The sequence below is a fragment of the Macaca nemestrina genome, chromosome 19, assembly GCF_043159975.1.
Source record: "Macaca nemestrina isolate mMacNem1 chromosome 19, mMacNem.hap1, whole genome shotgun sequence".
In the NCBI taxonomy this organism is placed as follows: Eukaryota; Metazoa; Chordata; class Mammalia; order Primates; family Cercopithecidae; genus Macaca; species Macaca nemestrina.
Genome location: NC_092143.1, coordinates 77329364 through 77351540, shown reverse-complemented (window position 1 = coordinate 77351540; position 22177 = coordinate 77329364). Strand labels below are relative to the sequence as shown.

The following is a 22177-nucleotide window of genomic DNA, read 5'->3' as shown; positions in this document are numbered from 1 at the left end:
GGTCTCGAACTCCTGACCTCAAGTGATCCACCCACCTTGGCCTCCCAAAGTGCTGGGATTACAGGCATGAGCCACCACACTTGGCCAATATCCAATATTCAATCCCATTCATGACAAAGACTCTCAGTAAAATAGGAATAGAGGGAAAGCCCCTCAACCTCATTAAAGGGCAATTATGAAACACCTACTGTCATCACTATAATTAATAGTGAAAAACTGATTGCTTTACTCCTAAGATCAGGAATAAGACAGGGACTCCTGCTGTCATCACTTCTATTCAACATTGTACTGGAGGTCCTAGTTAGTGGCATAAGAGAGAAAAAAAGAGATAAAAAGCAGAGACTGAAAACAAAGATATCGAAGTATCTTTATTCATAGACAATATGATTGTCAAGACTTGGTGTTTGCTAAATCAGTAGGGTGACTATAGCTATAATTAATCTATTGTACATTTCAAAATAGCTAGAAAAGAATAATTCAAATGTTCCTAGCAGAAAGAAAAGATAAATATTTAAAGTGATAGATATCACAATTACCCTGATTTGATTATATGAATATGGCAAATTATCATATGTACCCCTAATATATGTACATCTATTATGTGTCAATAATAAAAATGAAAATTCTAATGAATCTAGAGAAAAAAACGCTACTAGAATTAATAAGTGAATATAGCAAGGCTGTAAAATACAAGATTAATATATTAAAATCTATTGCATTTATATATATGAGTAAAAACATTTGGAATATAAATTTTAAAAAGCATTATCTTTTACAAGAGCATCAAAACTATGAACTACTTAGGGATAAATTTAGCAAAATATGTACAAGTCATGTAAAATGAAAATTATAAAATATTCCCAAAAGAAATTAAAGAATACTTATTCAAATGGAGAAACATACTATGTTCATGGATTCAAAGAATCATGTAAAATGTCAATTCTTCCAGAATTGCTTTATAGAATTAATGCAATTCTGATCAAAATTCCAAGTAAGCTGACTGAGGTTCCAAAATGGCCAAATAGGAACAACTCCAGCCTGCAGCTCCCAGTGTGAGCGATGCAGAAGACAGGTGATTTCTGCATTTCCAACTGAGGTACCAGGTTCATCTCACAGGGGCTTGTCAGACAGTGGGTGCAGCCCATGGAGCAGGGTGGGGCATCGCCTCACCTGGGAAGCACAAGGGGTCGGGGAATTCCCTTTCCTAGCAAAGGGAAGCCATGACAGACAATACCTGGAAAATCGAGACACTCCCACCCTAATACTGTACTTTTCCAATGGCCTTAGCAAATGGTACTCCAGGAAATTATATCCCATGCCTGGCTCAGAGGGTCCCACACCCACAGAGCCTCACTCACTGCTAGCACAGCAGTCTGAGATCAAACTGCGAGGCGGCAGAGAGGCTTGGGGAGGGGTGTCTACCATTGCTGAGGCTTGAGTAGGTAAACAAAGTTGCCAGGAATCTCGAACTGGGTGGAGCCCACCGCAGCTCAAGGGGACCTGCCTGCCTCTGTAGACTCTATCTCTGGGGGCAGGGCATAGCGGAACAAAAGGCAGGAGAAACTTCTGCAGACATAAACATCCCTGTCTGACAGCTTTGAAGAGAGTAGTGGTTCTCCCAGCATGGAGTTTGAGATCTGAGAATGGAAAGACTGCCTCCTCAAGTGGGTCCCTGACCCCTGAGTAGCCTAACTGGGAGGCACCTCCCAGTAGGGGGCGACTGACACCTCACACGGCCAGGTGCCCCTCTGAGATGAAGCTTCCAGAGGAAGGATCAGACAGCAACATTTGCCATTCTGCAGCCTCCGCTGGTGACACCCAGGCAAACAGGGTCTTGAGTGGACCTCCAGCAAACTCCAACAGACTGCAGCTGAGGGTCCTGACTGTTAGAAGGAAAACTAACAAACAGAAAGGACATCCACACCAAAACTCCATCTGTACGTCACCATCATCAAAGACCAAAAGTAGATAAAACCACAAAGATGGGGAGAAATCAGAGCAGAAAAGCTGAAAAATTCGAAAAATCAGAGCACCACTTCTCCCGCAAAGGAACACAACTCCTCGCCAGCAATGGAACAAAGCTGGATGAAGGATGACTTTGATGAGTTGAGAGAAGGAGGCTTCAGATGATCAGTAATAACAAACTTCTCTGAGCTAAGGAGGAAGTTCAAACCCATTGCAAAGAAGCTAAAAACTTTGAAAAAAGATTAGATGAATGGCTAACTGTAATAAACAGTGTATAGAAGTCCATAAATGACCTGATAGAGGTGAAAACCATGGCATGAGAACTATGTGATGCATGCACAAGCTTCAGTAGCCAATTTAATCAATTGGAAGAAAGGGTATCAGTGATTGAAGATCAAATGAATAAAATGAAGCGAAAAGAGAAGTTTAGAGAAAAAAGAGTTAAAAGAAATGAACAAAGCCTCCAAGAAATATGGGACTGTGTGAAAAGACCAAATCTACGTCTGATTGATGTACACGAAAGTGACAGGGAGAATGGAACCAAGTTGGAAAACACTCTTGAGGATATTATCCAGGAGCGCTTCCCTATCCTAGTGAGGCAGTACGACATTCAAATTCAGGAAATACAGAGAACGCCACAAAGATACTCCTTGAGAAGAGCAACTCCAAGACACATAATTGCCAGATTCACCAAAGCTGAAATGAGGGAAAAAATGTTAAGGGCAGCCAGAGAGAAAGGTCGGGTTACCTACAAAGGGAAGCCCATCAGACTAACAGCAGATCTCTCGGCAGAAACTCTACAAGCCAGAAGAGAGTGGGGGCCAATATTCAACATTCTTAAAGAAAAGAATTTTCAACCCAGAATTTCACATCCAGCCAAACTAAGTTTCATAAGTGAAGGAGAAATAAAATCCTTTACAGACAAACAAATGCTGAGAGGTTTTGTCACCACCAGGCCTGCCTTACAAGAGCTCCTGAAGGAAGCACTCAACATGGAAAGGAACAACTGGTACCAGCCATTGCAAAAAATCCCAAATTACAAAGTCCATCGATGCTAGGAAGAAACTGCATCAACTAACGAGCAAAATAATCAGCTAACATCATAATGACAGGATCAAATTCACACATAACAATATTAACCTTAAATATAAATGGGCAAAATGCTCCAATTAAAAGACACAGACTGGCAAATTGGATAAAGAGTCAAGACCCATCAGTTTGCTGTATTCAGGAGACCCATCTCACGTGCAGAGACATACATAGGCTCCAAATCAAGGGATGGAGGAAGATCTACCAAGCAACTGGAAAACAAAAAAAAAGCAGGGGTTGCAATCCTAGTCTCTGATAAAACAGTTTTTAAACCAACAAAGATCAAAAGAGACAAAGAAGGCCATTACCTAATGGTAAAGGGATCAATTCAACAAGAAGAGCTAACTCTCCTAAATGTATATGCACCCAATACAGGAGCACCCAGATTCATAAAGCAAGTCCTTAGAGACCTACAAAGAGACTCAGACTCCCACATAATAATAATGGGAGACTTTAATACCCCACTGTCAACAATAGACAGATCAACGAGACAGAAAGTTAATAAGGATATCCAGGAATTGAACTCAACTCTGCACCAAGCAGACCTAATAGACATCTACAGAACTCTCCACCCCAAATCAACAGAATATACATTCTTCTCAGCACCACATCACACTTATTCCAAAATTGACCACATAGTTGGAAGTAAAGCACTACTCAGCAAATGTAAAAGAACAGAAATTATAACAAACTGTCTCTCAGACCACACTGCAATCAAACTAGAACTCAGGATTAAGAAAGTCAATCAAAACTGCTCAACTACATGGAAACTGAACAACCTGCTCCTGAATGACTACTGGGTCCATAATGAAATGAAGGCAGAAATAAAGATGTTCTTTGAAACCAATGAGAACAAAGACACAGCATACCAGAATCTCTGGGACACATTTAAAGCAGCATGTAGAGGGAACTTTACAGCATTAAATGCCCAAAAGAGAAAGCAGGAAAGATCTAAAATTGACACCCTAACATCACAATTAAAAGAATTAGAGAAGCAAGAACAAACACATTCAAGAGCTAGCAGAAGGCAAGAAATAACTAAGATCACAGCAGAACTGAAGGAGATAGACACACAAAAAACCCTTCAAAAAATCAATGAATCCAGGAGCTGGTTTTTTGAAAAGATCAACAAAATTGATAGACCGCTAGCAAGACTAATAAAGAAGAAAAGAGAGAAGAATCAAATAGACGCAGTAAAAAATGATAAAGGGGATATCACCACCGACCCCACAGAAATACAAACTACCATCAGAGAATACTATAAACACCTCTACGCAAATAAACTAGAAAATCTAGAAGAAATGGATAAATTCCTGGACACATACACCCTTCCAAGACTAAATCAGGAAGAAGATGAATCCCTGAATAGACCAATAACAGGTTCTGAAATTGAGGCAATGATTAATAGCCTACCAACCAAAAAAAGTCCAGGACCATAAGGATTCACAGCTGAATTCTACCAGAGGTACAAGGAGGAGCTGGTACCATTCCTTCTGAAACTATTTCAATCAATAGAAAAAGAGGGAATCCTCCCTAATTCATTTTATGAGGCCAACATCATCCTGATACCAAAGCCTGGCAGAGACACAACAAAAAAAGAGAATTTTAGACCAATATCCCTGATGTACATCGATGCAAAAATCCTCAATAAAATACTGGCAAACTGAATCCAGCAGCACAACAAAAAGCTTATCCACCATGATCAAGTGGGCTTCATCCCTGGGATGCAAGGCTGGTTCAACATATGCAAATCAATAAACGTAATCCATCATAGAAACAGAACCAAAGAGAAAAGCCACATGATAATCTCAATAGATGCAGAAAAGGCCTTTGGCAAAATTTAACAGCCCTTCATGCTAAAAACTCTCAATAAAGTGGGTATTGATGGGACATATCTCAAAATAATAAGAGCTATTTATGACAAACCCACAGCCAGTATCATACCAAATGGGCAAAAACTGGAAGCATTCCCTTTGAAAACTGGCACAAGGCAGGGATGGCCTCTCTCACCACACCTATTCAACATAGTGTTGGAAGTTCTGGCCAGGGCAGTCAGGCAGGAGAAAGAAACAAAGGGTATTCAATGAGGGAAAGAGAAAGTCAAATTGTCCCTGTTTGCAGATGACATGACTGTATTTTTAGAAAACCCCATCGTCTCAGCCCCAAATCTCCTTAAGCTGATTAGCAACTTCAGCAAAGTCTCAGGATACAAAATCAATGTGCAAAAATCACAAGCATTCCTATACACCAATAACAGGCAAACAGAGAGCTGAATCATGAGTGAACTCCCATTCACAATTGCTTCAAAGAGAATAAAATACCTAGGAATCCAGCTTACAAGGCATGTGAAGGACCTCTTCAAGGAGAACTACAAACCACTGCTCAACGAAATAAAAGAGGGCACAAACAAATGGAACAATGTTTCGTGCTCATGGATAGGAAGAATCAATATTGTGAAAATGGCCATACAGACTAAGTTAATTTATAGATTCAATGCCATCCCCATCAAGTTACCAATGACTTTCTTCACAGAATTGGAGAAAACTACTTTAAAATTCATATGGAACCAAAAAAGAACCTACATTGCCAAGACAATCCCAAGCCAAAAGAACAAAGCTGGAGGCATCACGCTACCTGACTTTAAACTATACTAAAAGGCTACAGTAACCAAAACAGCATGGTACTGGTACCAAAACAGAGATATAAACCAATGGAACAGAATAGAGCCCTTGGAAATAATATGACACATCTACAACCATTTCATCTTTGACAAACCTGACAAAAGCATGAAATGGGGAAAGGATTCCCTATTTAATAAATGGTGATGGGGAAACTGGCTAGCCATATGTAGAAAGCTGAAACTGGATCCCTTCCTTACACCTTATACAAAAATTAATTCGAGATGGATGAAAGACTTAAATGGTAGACCTAAAACCATAAAAACCCTAGAAGAAACCTAGGCAATACCATTCAGGCCATAGGCATGGGGAAGGACTACATGATTCAAACACCAAAAGCAATGGCAACAAAAGCCAAAATTGACAGATGGGATCTAATTAAACTAAAGAGCTTCTGCACAGCAAAAGAAACTACCATCAGAGTGAACAGGCAATCTACAGAATGGGAGAAAATTTTTACAATCTACCCATCTGACAAAGAGCTAATATCCAGAATCTACAAAGAACTGAAACAAATTTACAAGAAAAAATCAAACAACCCCATCAAAAAGTGGGCAAAGGATACGAACAGACACTTCTCAAAAGAAGACATTTATGCAGCCAACAGACCCATGAAAAAAATGCTCATCATCACTGGCCATCAGAGAAATGCAAATCAAAACCGCAATGAGATACCATCTCACACCAGTTAGAATGGCGATCATTAAAAAGTCAGGAAACAACAAGTGCTGGAGAGGATGTGGAGAAATAGGAACGCTTTTACACTGTTGGTGGGACTGTAAACTAGTTCAACCATTGTGGAAGACAGTGTGGCGATTCCTCAAGGATCTAGAACTAGAAGTACCATTTGACCCAGCCATCCCATTACTGGGCATATACCCAATGGATTATAAATCATGCTGCTATAAAGACACATGTACACGTATGTTTATTGCAGCACTATTCACAACAGCAAAGACTTGGACCCAATGCAAATGTCCATCAATGATAGACTGGATTAAGAGAATGTGGCACATATATAACATGGAATACTATGCAGCCATAAAAAAGATTGAGTTCACATCCTTTGTAGGGACGTGGATGAAGCTGGAAACCATCATTCTGAGCAAACTATCACAAGGACAGAAAACCAAACACCGCATGTTCTCACTCATAAATGGGAATTGAACATGAGAACACTTGGACACAGGGTGGGGGACATCACACATTGGGCCTGTCATGGGGTGGGGGGAGGGGGAAGTATAGCATTAGTTGATATACCTAATGTAAATGATGAGTTAATGGGTGCAGCACAGCAACAGGGCACACGTACACATATGTAACAAACCTGCACATTGTGCACATGTACCATAGAACTTAAAGTATAATAATAATTTTTTAAAAATTCAAGTAAGCTTTTTTTTTGTAGAAACAGACATGATGATTTTACAATTTATATAGAAATGCTAAGGACCTAGACTAGCCAAAATGTTTTGAAAAAGAAAGAGTTTGAAGGATTTATACTACCTGATTGTGCTAAGTGAAAGAAGCCAGACATAAAATACTACATACTCTATGAATATATTCATGTAAATCCCAGAAAGGCAAACTATAAGAAACCACAACAGTAGTTGCCATGGACCAGGGTCAGAAGAAGAATAGCTGCAAAAAGACACAAGGTAACTTCTTAGGATGAAGAAAATATTCTATCATGGGCATAATGGTGTTTACATATGGCGTAACATGTAGTGATGTCACATTTTTCAAAACTCATCAAGTCATACCCATAAAACTGGTTAGTTTTACTGTTTGTAAATTTTATATCACTAAAGCTGATTTTTTAATGGAAGAAAAATCATTTTAAAATTTAGTTATGTATATGAGAGAAAATAGATGGAAGGTACAGAAATAGAAGTTTGAGATCTCTGAATATACCTTATTTGGTGTATGTACATGTTTTTACATAATTATAAAAAATTTAAAAATAGTCCCTAGGAATTTGATGTACAGTAAAACAACCTAACTCTGTATTCACTTGAAGGCATAACTCTCCTTGGGGAACTATTCTATGTGACTCCACAACATAGTGATTTTATTATACATTCCTAGTGGGGCATACTAATAAAACAAAAACATATTCATTTTAGTAATCTTTTCTTTTTTTTTTTTTTTTTTGAGACAGAGTCTCACTCTGTTGCACCCAGGCTGGAGTATATGGCATGATCTCGGCTCACTGCAACCTTCGCCTTCCCAGTTCAAGTGATTCTCCTGCCTCAGCCTCCCTAGTAGCTGAGACTACAGGCATGTGCCATCATGATTTACTAATTTTTGTATTTTTAGTAGTGACAGGGTTTCATCATGTTGGCCAGGCTGGTCTCAAACTCCTGACCTCAGGTGATCCACCCACTGTGGCCTCCCAAAATGCTGGGATTACAGGCATAAGCCACCACACCTGCCCCATTTTAGTAATCATATTGTTGATAGCCATGTTATTACACTAGCAGCTCACAATAACTACTAAATTTTATCAAAAGGTAAACTCAGAAGCAAATCTGAATAATCCCCCACTTGTCAAAGATGAAACTATTATATCAATAAAGTTAGTGACTGTAATGCACTGAAGCACATCGAATTTCTTTAAATCAATGAATTATTTTAAAAAACAGTTTTTTATTGTGAACAGTGGTAAATGAAGGAAAATAACTTAATATTTATCCTGCTTATATAATAAAATTGTACCTCAACATAAGAAAATAATTGATAAGGCAATCTTTTCTTATAGAAGTATTCCAACTAATAATTGAAGAAGGAATTAACAGAATTAAATTTTTACCTCTTTACAGCTTCTAATGAAACAATGAATCTTATGAAACAATGAATCTAAGATAATAATCATCAGTGGCTACTAACATCCCAAAAGAGAGAAACTAGACATTATGTATTTCCTGTTAAAGATAAATAATACCACCTGTATTAGTCTGTTCTCATGCTGCTATAAAGAACTCCTTGAGACTGGGTAATTTACAAAGGAAAGAGGTTTAATTGACTCATGGTTCCACAAGGCTGAGGAGACCCCAGGAAACTGACAATCATGGTAGAAGAGGAAGCAAACACATGCTTCTCCACATGGCAGCAGGAGAGAGAAGTGCTGAGAAAAGCCAGAAAAGCCCTTTATAAAACCATCAAATCTCATGAGAACTCATCACTATCATGAGAACAGCAGCATGGGATAACCACCCCCATGATTCAATTACCTCACACCATGTCCCTCCCATGACACATGGGAATTATGGGAACTATAATTCAAGATGAGATTTGGGTGGGGACATAGCTAAATCATATCACCACCTATGAAGTGTTCTTGTAAAAAAAAAAACAAACCATAAATCCTAACCTAAATCAGCTCAATCTAGATTTTACTCCCAATGCAATGGACAGAAGAACATGATAAATGACACAATGGGGATGCGATCAGTGGTACCCAGACAAAGGAAAATGCTTCAGAACAAAGACCTGCTGGTTTTTTTGTTTTGTTTTGTTCTGAGATGGACTGTCACTCTGTCACCCAGGCTGGAGTGCCATGGCATGATCTCAGCTCACTGCAACCTCTGCCTCCCAGGTTCAAGTGATTCTCCTGTCTCAGCCTCCCTAGCAGCTAGGACTACAGGCACACATCACCACACCCAGCTAATTTTTGTGTTTGTAGTAGAGATGAGATTTCACCACATTGGCCACGCTGGTCTCGACCTCAAGTGATCCTGACCTCAAGTGGTCCACTCGCCTAGGCCTCCCACACTGCCTGGTGCAGCATTTTTTTGAGAAAAGAGAGAGAAACCACAATCATCTAACTTTTATTACAGTATATCATCATAATTGTTCTATTTTATTAGTTATTATTGTTAATCTCTTACTGTACATAATTTTTAAATTAAACTTTATCATAGCTATGTTATGTATAAGAAAAAACATAATATATATAGGGTTTGATACTATCCTAAGTTTTAAGCATCCATTGGGGGGTCATGGAACATATCCCCCGAAGGATAAGGGGAGACTACTGTATAAGGAATGACTGTTAAGTTGGAGTATAATGATGGTATTGGGATAACAATTTAAAAAAGTAGTGTCTATCTTAGCAATACATATAGAAATATTTATAGATCAAATGATATAGTATCTGGGATTTGCACTAAAATAATATGGAGGTGGAGGGGATATAGGTAAATAGTAGAGAAAACAAAAATAGCTATGAGTTGATCATTGTTGAAAGGTAAATGAAGTTCTTCATCATACTATTTCCTCTACTTAGTATATCTTTGAGATTTTAATTAATTTATTTATTTTGAGACTGAGTCCCACTCTGTCGCCCAGGCTGCAGTACAGTGGGGCAATCTCGGCTCACTGCAACCTCTGCCTCCTGGGTTCAAGCAATTTCCTGTCTCAGCCTCCCAAGTAGCTGGGATTACAGGCACCCACCATCACACCTGGCTAATTTTTGTATTTTTAGTAGAGACGGGGTTTCACCATGTTGGCCAGGTTGGTCTCAAACTCCTGACCTGAAGCAATCCACCTGCCTTGGCTTCCCAAAGTGCTGGGATTACAGGCTTGAGCCACTATGCCTAGCCTTTGAGATTTTAAATAATAAAAGCTAAAAGACACTTGCTGTTATAAAATTATACAATATTGATTAAATATTAAGAAGTATAACTGGGAATGATTTTCAAATGCTTTTTGGAAGCCATCTTATGCTTGGGATTTAGCAAATGAATCTTTTCACTGGTGCCACTACATAGCAAATCGTTCTCTCAGATTCAGATATTTTTAGAGTACATTTTAAATTACAGAATCAGAATTGTTTGTGAAACTAAGATGGCACACAAAATGTAATTATATTTTTAATTTGGAAATAGAAATGTCAAGAACTCAGAAAGGTACCAAACGGCTTTTTATAAAGCCAGTTACTAATCTTGGTAGTCCCAAAATAATACTTATTTTCTTATAATGCTGTGGAGAAGAAAGCACTTATCAGGTTGCAGTATAAGTGAGGCAAAACATCAAAGCTGAGACCAACTGTGTATTATTGTGTTCTTAGGAGGCTCACCATTGTAAGAACAGAGAATATGTTCATAGTATACAAACTCGTAGCATACAATGAGTATACTAAGTTGAGCTTTGCTAAGGAAAGTAACCTGAAGTGAATTTACATAGGCAGTTGAAAGCCTACCTGTGGAATCAGTGCTATTTGACTGATGTGGGTAGCGGGTGCAGTCTTCAGCCTTTGTGGTTATCATGGCTTCGGGGGCTTCATACTCCCAAACACTCAGCTCCTCTGCTCCATTAAATTCAGCAGAATAGGGGGATTTTGCTGAAATTATACCAGATTAGAAGCAGCAGTTTAATATCAAAACAAGCATTCATAGTTTACTTCCCAAACCTGTTGATTGATTTCCTTATAACTGAACGTGTAGTACTGTATTGTATTGTCTGCTATTTTTCAGAAATAGTTGTTTTTCTTGTACCCACTCCCCTACCACAAATGCCCACACACCAACAACAGCACCTGACTTCAGGGGAAGTTCAATGTGGTGCCTCCATTCACATTGAGTCACAAAAGCAGAAATGAAATGCTCTCATTCTACTGTCTTTCATTCAGTTTCCCCAGTTTTACTCAGAAACATCTCAGGCAACAAGGGCCTGGCGCAGGAAATGTTAAGGGCTTTTCAGACTAACAGGTCTAGTTATTTTCATAATCTGCAATCAATCAGGCCTCCAAACAAGATTTAGAGGTTTCTGTAATAAGGACTCAAATTATAATTTAGTCATTTAATACTTATCCAAAGAAATATACAACTGAAATTCCATCAAAAGTATTTTTGTTGCTAATTATAAGAAGACTTTTACTTAACACTTATTTTATACCTACTATGAACTAGGCATTGTTCCCAGTACTTTATAAATATTAATTACCTTAATCTCATAAACCTGTAAGTTAGGTACCATTGCAATAATTTCACTAAAGAAGAAATTGAGGCAAAAAACTATGAAATAATTTGTCCAAAGTCACATAGCTAGTAAGTGGTAGAGTGGGATTTGAACTCAGATTTGGGCTTAACCAAAGTTCATATACTTAACTACTATACTCTGCTGCCTCTCTATTAAACTCTGACACTTCAACTATACTACAGATCACAACATAGGCTCCCTTTCTCTCTAGAGTCAAATGCTGTATTTTCAAAATATCTATCAACCTAAGACTATGTCAATACAACATGCAAACTGGTTCCTGGAGGACAAAAGAAGTACTACTCCCAGACAGACTTTTAGAAGTACATAGGGGAAACACAGGCCACACTTCCAGTACATGCCCATAGAAAACACATGTGAAAGCCAGTTAGTATGCCATAGTGGAAATTTTGCAAAGTGTAAAATGACCATAGTCTGCACGTTGGAAGACAGATTATGTTAGAGACAAGTTATATTGCTATATAATTCACGCTTATGTTAGCCTGCTTTACAATTAGTTTGACAAAATGGTTCAGTGACAGGGACAGTATCTTGTACCTCTTTGTAGCTCACCCACACTCTTCCTACTATCAATTAACTTTCCTACTCCTAAAGACTAACGATGCCTAAGAAATAAAAATATACTAAAGTTCATTTAAATTTCAGGGATTAGCCATAGGACTATTCTTGTGCTAGATGGATGTATCCAATGCAAAAAAAAGTCTTCAAGAGTCCTGTTCATTTAGACATTATAAGAACAACAGAAGAAGTGAGTAAAATTTCTTAGGCCATTATGACAGATATAGGGTATTCCCGAGCAAAGTAGTTATCTTTATCTTGGGAAATAATAAAAGGAAATTTAAATGGTCTTATGGAGAGAATCTTAGAGCAAAGGTGGAAACTTTAAGTGGGAAAAAATCCATTGAAGACTACAGAAAACCAATGATTTGACTTTTTAAGAAAGAGAAATATAAAATCACCTGCTCTTAAGACAAAACCTATTAAAAATGTATTTCAGTTCAACATTCAAGCTAGACAAGGGGAAAAGATGATAGAAAATAGGAGAAAGAAAAGACCATCACCTCAGGCCTACCCCAACAATAATTTCTACAATGATAGCAACCACATATCTTGTATTTTCTTGAACCCTTCTAGTTTCAAATAGACTCTATTATTGTTCAGATACATTCATTTGCATTTATCCACATGTTCTAACTTCTAGTTTGGAAAATTGCTGTCAACTGACCTACTTCTACCCTGGCCCCAAATTCACTCCTGCTGTAGTCCCAGTTTCTCCTGCCTGACCATTAGCTGGACTAAAAGCAACCCTTTGCTTCCCCCTTTTATCATTCCCCTCTTCTCCTCCCCTACACACAACCATCCTCCAGCCCTAATCTTTTTCGGCATTGTAACCTTACCTTCCTTCCCTCTGTGGTAGCCAAGATTCCCAATCTGGCCTTGAATTGTGCTCGAGGCTATAAATCCAATCTCTTTCCTACCTCAACTGCATACAATTAGTGTGTTTGGCTCTGTGCCCGAGACTCCCTAGTATCCCCAGGTTGCTGCTTTTTTGGCCACAATTCTCCTTTTACAAACCTCAACCAAAAATCATTTCTTGAGTACTTAGCTCTGTCATCCAACTAATTTTAGTTCCTCCTTCTCTGAAATGTTCTCTTTTAGTACAGTGAAGATGAGGAAATACTGATATGAAAATCAGTTCAATTTCTCCAACATTCGCTGAGCATCTACTGTATGTTCCATGCAAGCACTACACTGTACTTGCTGGTGGGGGATGGAATAGACATACCATAAATAAACAAGAATTTTTTTGCTCTCAAAATGCTTAGAATTGAATGGGTGGGAGACAGGGTGAAAAATTATCTAATATATAAGGGTAATTTTTAAGCAAGATTAATCTGCCTTCAATGGCAAAATGGATTGCAGGGGGAAATAATGAGCAAGGAAAATATGCTTGTCTCTCTACGTTGTGAGCACAAAAGAGGAAGCAAGTGCTTCTGACCAGAAGACTGGGAAAGTTTTGTTGTGGAAATGGATTTTGGACCAGACCTGGTGGGACAAAGTAGGATTTCAGTAGTGGACAGTAAAAGAAAGTACCAAAGAATGCTCTTGGCATCCTTGCCTATGTTGTTGTGCTATAAAATCTATCTGGCCACTCTTGCCTATTTTCCAGTGAGGAAGTACATTAATTTTCTAGGACATGTGGTACTTTCCATAACAAAGTACTACAAACTGAGTGGCTTAGATGATAGAAATGTATTGTCTCATCTGGAGAAGAGAAGCCCGAGATCAAGGTGTTAGCAGGGTTGGGAGCTTTTGCAAGCTGTGAGGGAGAGAGTCTGTTCATGCCTCTTACCTAACTTCTAGTCGTTTGCTGTCAGTCTTTGCTATACCTCGGTTTGTAGAAGCATGGTCCTAATCCCTGCCTTGATCTTCACATGACATTCTCCCTGTGTGCATGTCATTCTTCAACTTTTTCTCTTTCATAAACACACCAGTCCTGGTGGATTAGGTCTGTCCTAATGATCTAATTGCCACTTGATGGCCTCTGTAAGGACCGTATCTCCAAATAAGATCACATTCTGAGGTACTGAGCCTTAGGATTTCAACATATACATTTGGTGGTGGTGGTGGGCAGGGGGGACATATTCAACCCATAGCAGAAATATACTAAAAACATATAATAATACATAAACATTACTAATTAACACTAAAATATAACACAATGATATGTCAATTAAATCACATGACAGATATAATTATATTAGTACTAAATAAATAATAATTATAAATAAAATATATAATATAGACATAATGATAACAATAAACTTTACTGACAATTTACTACGACCTAAGTTATTTTTTTCATCTTATTTACATCTCACAACATTCTATAAGAAAATTAGGACCAGAACTTGCACACTTATTACACAGTTGCAGATGGCAAAGTTGTACCAAGATGGCTCTATCTCTGTACCCTGTACTCTAATAACTACACTAAGTATGGTATTAATGTACATATGCATTTACAAATGGATAGCTGTAAAGTAATGAAATGGATTCTTCTGTGTAGCTTTATGAAAGTCTTTGTATATTTACTGTGTATTATGTAGATAAATTAGAAAGTTTACTTGTAGCACAAAGGCATTTTTACATTTACAGCCTTTGGTTAGATAAAATATTGGTTATACTCAAATTCTTCACCTCAAATCCCACAGCATCTTAAAGAAACACCTCAAGTTTCATGTTTTTTAGATTCTCTATTTCTGAATCAAAAGAAGGGCACATTTTATGTCTAGGGATCCCGAGTCCACAAACGACTTGTTTTCTTCCCATGAGAGGAAAATGAACAATGGGAACAGATAATGCATTTTGGTACAAACAGAATCCAAATAAAAACATTAGAGAGGTTGGCTTCTGAACAAGTGATAAGATTTAATGCCTTCTACTCTTACTGTAAGTACACTTAAGAGGATACCAAGTTTAAAAGGCAGGAAAGCAAATGAGGGTATTTTCATCTTTCCATCAAGGTAATAGGAGTTGTACTAAGATGGAATCATAATGACAATAATAGTGTTAATTTTCATAGTGCTTTGGAATTTTCAAAATGCTCTCACATATTTTATTTCACTTGACTCTAACAATCCTGTTTGGTGGGCAAAATAAGTGTAATGACCCCCATTTTTCAATAAGGACACTGAGGCCCACAGAGGTTAAGTGGTCTCCCAATGTCATCCAACTAATAAATAACAGGAAACACAAATAATGTAGTCTGCACCTTCAGAACAGCTATTTCTTGGCCTTTGAGAATGCTAGCCTTTGAAAACAGCATGTAGCATGGTAGCGTCAAACTGAACCGACTTAGGAAATTTTAACCTGAAAATTCGTTGCAAAACTATTTCATTGGGAATTTAGTTGGGAACCATTTGTTTGTTTTCTTAAGACTTCATTCTTAAGAGCAGTTTTAGGTTCATAGCAAAATTGAAAGGAAGATACAGAGGCATCCTGTGTATGTCCTGCCCTTACACCTGCATAGCCATCCTAGTTACCAGCATCCCCCACCACAGGAGTACATTTGTTACAACTGATGAATTTACATTGACACATCATTATCCCCCAGAGGCCACAGTTTACATTTAGGGTTCATTCTTCCTATTGTACATTCATTGGGTCTGGACAAATGTTTAATAACATGTATCCATCATTACAGTACCATACAGAGTAGTTTTGCTGCCCTAAAAATCCTCCCTATCCCCTGGCAAACACTGATTTTTTTTTTTTTTTTTTTTTTTTTTTTTTTTTTTTTTTTACTGTTTTGCCTTTCTGAGAATGTCCTATAGTTGGAATTCTATAGGATGTAGCCTTCTCAGATTGACTTCTTTTGTATAACAATATGGATTTAAGTTTCCTACATATCTTTTCATGGCTTGAGAGTTCTTTTTATCAGTAAATAATATTCCATCATCTGGATGTACCATAGGATATCCATTTCATTACTTAAGGACATCTCAGTTGCTTCCAAGTTTTGGCAATTGTTAATAAAGCTGCTATTTTTGCATAGACATAAGTTTTCAACTCCTCTGGATAAATACCAAGGAGTCTGGGTGCTGCATCATATAGTTATAGTATGTTTAGTTTTGTAAGAAACTGCCAAACTGTCTTCCACAGTGGCTATATCACTTTGCATTGCCATCAACAATGAATGCGAGTTCCTCTTGCTCCACATCCTCATCAGCATTTGGTGATGTGAATTTTTCCCATTCTAATAGGTACGTAGGGGCATCTTGTTGTTTTAATTTGCATCTCCCTGATAACATATGTGGGACATCTTTTCATACGTTTATTTGCCATCTGTATATCTTTTTTGACTAGATATCTGTTAAGGTATTTGGCCCATTTTTCAATCTGGTCATTTTCTCATTACTGAGTTTTAAAAGTTCTTCACATGTTTTGGATTTTGATAACAGTCCTTTATCAGCTATGTCTTTTGCAAATGTTTTCTTCTTGTCTGTGGCTTGTCTTTATTCTGACAGTGTCTTTCATGAAGGAGAAATTATTCTATTCTATTCTATTCTATTCTTCTATTCTATTCTATTCCATTCTATTTTGAGACAGAGTCTCACTCTGTCACCTAGGCTGGAGTGCAGTGATACAATCTTGGCTCACTACAACTTCTGCCTCCTGGGTTAAAGTGATTCTCCTGCCTTGGCCTCCTGAGTAGCTGGGACTACATGTGCTCACCATCACACCTGGCTAATTTTTGTATTTTTAGTAGAGGTGGGGTTTTACCATGTTGACCAGGCTGGTCTTGAACTCCTGACCTCAAATGATCCTCCCGCCACAGTCTCCCAAAGTGCTGGGATTACAGGCATGAGCCACTGCACCAGGTCCAGAATTTTTAATTTTAGAAAAGTACAGCTGATTAATTCCTTCTTTCAGGAATTGAGACTTTGGTGTTGGATGTAAAAAGTCATTGCAGAACATGAGGTCATCTAGATTTTCTCTTATGTTATCTTCTAGGAGGTTTATAGTTTTGTGTTTTACATTTAGGTCTGTGATCAATTTTCAGTTAACTTTTGTGATGGGTGTAAGGTCTACATTCAGCTTTTTGCATGTGGATGTCCAGTTGTTCTAGCATCATTCTGAATTGTTTTTCAGGACAAAATGTTTAATAGCTGTTCAAGCTGCTCCTGATAGAACTTTATATTATTTCATGAATGACTGCCAAGTATCATATGTAAACAACGAACTACAGAAGAAATAAAATAGCAAAAGACTAATTCTGAGATGCAGACTCATGAATATAATTGCCATATTGACATCTCCATTTGAATACCAGAGGTGCCTTTCACAGTTACTGTGAGAAAAAAATTGATTTCTATCACTTCAAATCTGGTCATCTTCCAGGTTCTCCATTTCAATAAATGAAGGACTTAGCCTTCATTTTTCCCTTCCCTTTATTATACATCCATATAAAGATATTAGCAAGTTTCTATTTCCAAATATATCCTATAATCATTCCCTTCTCTCCACCTTTATTGCTACCACCCTAATCCAACTAATCAAGCCCAGAGAAGTTCACATATTTCCTAACTAGTCTCCCTGTTGACACTTTTTTCCTCTTAAATCCAATTCCATATGGAAAATAGAACATTCCTTTTAAAATGCAATTCAGGTCACTTAACTGCCCTGCTTAAAACCCTTCAACAGCTTTTCCTTTTAGATGAAATAAAATTCAAACTCCTTAATGTTGCCTACAAGCCTTTCATAACTTGGTCCAAGCTCACCTCTTTGACATCATCTCCTTTAATACTTTTCTACCTGTGGTAGGCAGAATAATGCCTCTTTTCCCCCTCCCCCACCAAAATTTCCATATCCTAATTCCTGGAAACTGTGAATATGTTATCTTACATAGCTAAGAAGAATTGAGGTTGCAGATGAAATCAAGGTTAGTAATCACTGACCTTAAAATGGGGGAATTAGCCTGGACTAAATGGGCAGTCCAATGTAATTAGAAGGGTTCTGAAAATTGAATAGGGAGGCAGAAGAGTCAGAGTCAGAGAAGACACGATGATAGAAGCAAGGCCATCAAAGCAATGTGGTGTGAGCATGAACCCACGCTGCTTGCTTTGAACACAGAGATAGAGGGCCATGAGCCAATGAGTGGGGACAGCCTCTGGAAGCCAGAAAGGGCAAGGAAACAGATTCTCCCCTAAAGTCTCCAGAAAGGAACACCTTGGTTTTAGCCCAGTGAGACCGTTTCAGACTTCTGACCCAGAAATGAAAGACAGTAAATCTGTGTTGTTTTAAGCCATAAATTATGTGGTAATGTATTACAGCAGCAATAGAAAACTAATACTAAGACAAGCCCCACTGGTCTATTTCATGAATCAAGATCTGCCTCGGAGTTTTTATCTTTGTTGTCACCAATACCCTGGAATGCTCTGTTCCCATATATTAACATGGCTGACCTGGCTCCTTCCTGTCACTCTGATCTCAGCTTCATAGCGTGGTCTTCTCTGACCACCCAATTTAAAATAGCCTACCACTGCTTTCTGTCACATTGTTTATTTTCTTCATAGCACTTTAACCATATGAAATTATCTTAGACATTTATGGATATCGTTGCTTATCACCTAATTCCCAACTCTAGAATATAATTTCCATAAGAATAGGATCCTTGGCCTTGTTCACCACTCACTGTATGTCTCCTCAGTGCCTGGCACGATGTGCATGTTCAATACATAAATATTGGCCACTGGATGAATGAAACCCTCTGTGGGTGGTTTCACAGAGAGTGATGGGGAGAGAGGCGAAAGAAGAGGCTGGAGAAGTAGACAGGGGCCAGTATCTTTGATCTGTAGTAAGAACTTTGATCTTTATCCTAAGAACATTGATAGGCCAGGGAAAAACTATAGAAAGGGGAGTGATGTATTTGTTTCTCTGATTTAAAAAAAATTTGTTGGAGACAGATTGGAGGGGGGACATGGTGTATATGGATGTGAGGAGAATAGTTAGGAAGGATGCTGGTGGTAGTCCAGGCACAAGATGACGGTGAAGTTGGACAGAGGTAATGAAAAAAGCAAATGTAGTAGAGATATAATTTGCAATTAAAATAAACAGAGCTAGATTACAGACTGGAGTATAAGAGGTCAAGATGAGGTGATCTCAAGAATGACTTCCAGAATTATAGTCTGAGCAACTTAGAAAACTGTGATGCAAATCTCTAACATGGGAAAAATGAAGAAGAAACACATTTGAGTATCTACACCAAGGAGAAAGATAGTGAGTTCAGTTTTGGCTTTGTTAAATTTGAATTGTTTCCAGGATGTAAAAGTAGAGACATCATGTAGACAGTTAAAATTTCAGCCCAGAACTCAATTTGGAAGCAGTGGTGGTAGATAATGTGTTTTGAGGATAAACACACTGACAGCCATGGAATTGGATGAAATCATCTAGGGAGAGAGCATACAGAAGAGGGCTCAGGACACTGCAAGTGCTCCTGCACTGCGAAGTCATCAATCTTCCTCACTGTAACCCAGAAAGCAGACCATTACCCAGCAGGAAAGATGGCTATTTGTACTACTTTGAGACTTTGCTTAGCCCATTCTACTACCATGGATGGAATTTCCTCTTTCCTATTCTCCTCTGGACACTTAGGCAGAGGTGAAACAGTAAAGAAGACTGAAAAAGAACAGTCAAGGAGGTTGAGGGAAATCAGGAGAATTTCACTTCATTGAATTTATAATGCCCCCCAAAATGAATAAAGAAAGAGTGACTTTTGTGGGATAAATGACTCCTCCCTTATCAGAACATTATGAAGACAAAGACTGAATACTAGCCTCTCATCCTAAATTCTTACACCAGGAGAAGACTTAGGGAGCATGTATATCATGGAAACATAATTCTTGATGAAACCACATCAAGTTTTCCTACAAAAATATTATCAAAAGAATGATTCATCAGAAAACCCTCGCCTCCAGTGTGTGCTACAAGGCAGGAGCCAAATTCAGGCACCTTGACTTGCTATATTGTGGTGGTTGGCTCACTCCTCTGAACTTCCGAATCCAGAGGTTCTCAAAGTCGGGACCCTGTCCGGCAGTCTGCCACACCAAAACTATTTACATAACAATGCCAAGATGTCTTATCTTTTTCATTGTCATTCACTCTGGGGTGGGTGGGTGAAGTTTTCCAGAGTCTATAGGGACGGATATCACTTCAGATTGAATGTTGAGATAAGAGAATATATTAAAGAAATTTGCAAATATGTAATATACTGCTACTCTTCTGTTCTGGAAAACCAAGTTATTTTTCATAATAATGTTCACACGTAAGGGGTTCATTACTGTTTTAAATATGGCCGGGCGCAGTGGCTCACACCTGTAATCCCAGCACTTTGGGAGGCCTAGGCAGGTGGATCACCTGAGGTCAGGAGTTCAAGACCAGCCTGAGCAATATGGTGAAACCCCATCTCTACTAAAAATACAAAAAATTAGCTGGGCATGGTGGCAGATGCCTGTAATCCCAGGTACTTGGGAGGCTGAGGCGGGAGAATTGCTTGAACCTGGGAGGCGGAGTTTGCAGTGAGCTGAGATCTCGCCATTGCACTCCAGCCTGGGCGACAAGAGCAAAATTCCATCTCAAAATAAAATGAAATGAAATAAAATAAAATAAAATGATAGTTTCAGGTTTCTCCATTTTAATTTCTAATACAGTAAATACTGATACATAAAACCCATATGAACAGAAGTTCTTTGGGGTCCTCAGTTATTTTTAAGGATATAAAGAAGTCAGGAAACCAAAGTTTGCAGTGCGCTGTCCTAAATGGTCACCACAAGGGTTCTGAAAACTGGGACAATGAACAGCAGATTCTATTCTCCTTCCCTAGTATCTAGCTATTCCACTGTATGGATAGGAAGCTCCCTTTGTACTAAAACTTTGGGATTTTCTCCCCTATCTCCAAACGGAGACAGCTCTACCTCTGCACTGACGCTGATGTTGCTTGAAAACCTCAGTTGACTCATGCCTGGTCTGCATTTCAGATCCTCAGCCTCACTTATACCCAGGGTCTCCAGCCTCCGCCCAGCCTACATCTCTGGACACGATTCCCAGTCGTTTTTAAGAGAGGGACCTGGGACTCTGTTAACTCTCTTGGAAGGAATGGTACAAACGGGGGAGAAAGCGCAGTGGATGTCTGCTGGCAGGGGTAAGGAGGCCCTGCGCTTCAAGTTCGGTGCCCGGGAGTGACCGCCAGCCTGGGGCTCACCTCCGCCGGCCCAGGGCTCATCAGGACACTCCCACAGCCGGATCCAGGCCCAGCATCAGCTGATCATACTCATTCGGGTATCAGGGCTTAGGAATCAGCCGAGCAGGGCTGTTTTTGTCCATGGTCATCTGTGCAACTACAAGAACGACTAGTCCATACTGCAGTTGGCCCCGTGGCCGTCCGCAAGGTCGGCTTTCTTGAAATCTTGAAGGAATATTCGGACCCACTGGGTTTGGCAGTTTCGTGGTTCTCTCAGGCTGTTCCCTCTCCTCGTCTGACCGGACGGGAAATTACGTGGAAAGGTTCTTCAAAGCCACACGGTCTGTGTCAACGTGGTGAGGTGGGGACTGACAGCCAGGCACGAGGCTTTGAGTTCTAGCCAAGCAGAAGGGGTGGTCAATGGCTGCCTCCGCCTCCGCTTGTGCACACCAGAGGCAGCGCGGCCCCACCTTCCACCGCCTGCCCGGATGGCTGCAAGTGCGGCTGCGCAGAAGCCGGGGCGGGGCTTCCTCAGGCAGGGGCGGGGCAACCTCGCCTGGGAGTGGATTCCGGAAGTCAGGTTCTGTCTAGTGCTGATAAGATTGGGCTGATAAGAACCGGGAGTATATTTTTGTTTTGTTTCTGCTTTTAGGGAGTGATAATGTGTTTTAAGATTAGAAGCAAATGCTCTAAAGAGCAG

At 39.1% G+C, this 22177-nt stretch overlaps 1 protein-coding gene across 2 annotated transcripts in view; it reads right to left on the bottom strand.

Moving 5' to 3' along the window:
* Positions 1-21917, bottom strand: part of LOC105478855 (Rho GTPase activating protein 28) — a 240371-nt gene extending 218454 nt beyond the window's left edge. For both annotated transcript variants that reach the window (XM_071085638.1, XM_071085639.1), the window contains exons 1-2: positions 21499-21917; positions 10936-11076 (exon numbers count right to left, since the gene is read on the bottom strand). The gene's annotated coding sequence lies outside the window, so the exon portion shown is untranslated. The remainder of the gene's footprint in view (positions 1-10935; positions 11077-21498) is intronic.
* Positions 21918-22177: the final 260 nt, after the last annotated feature.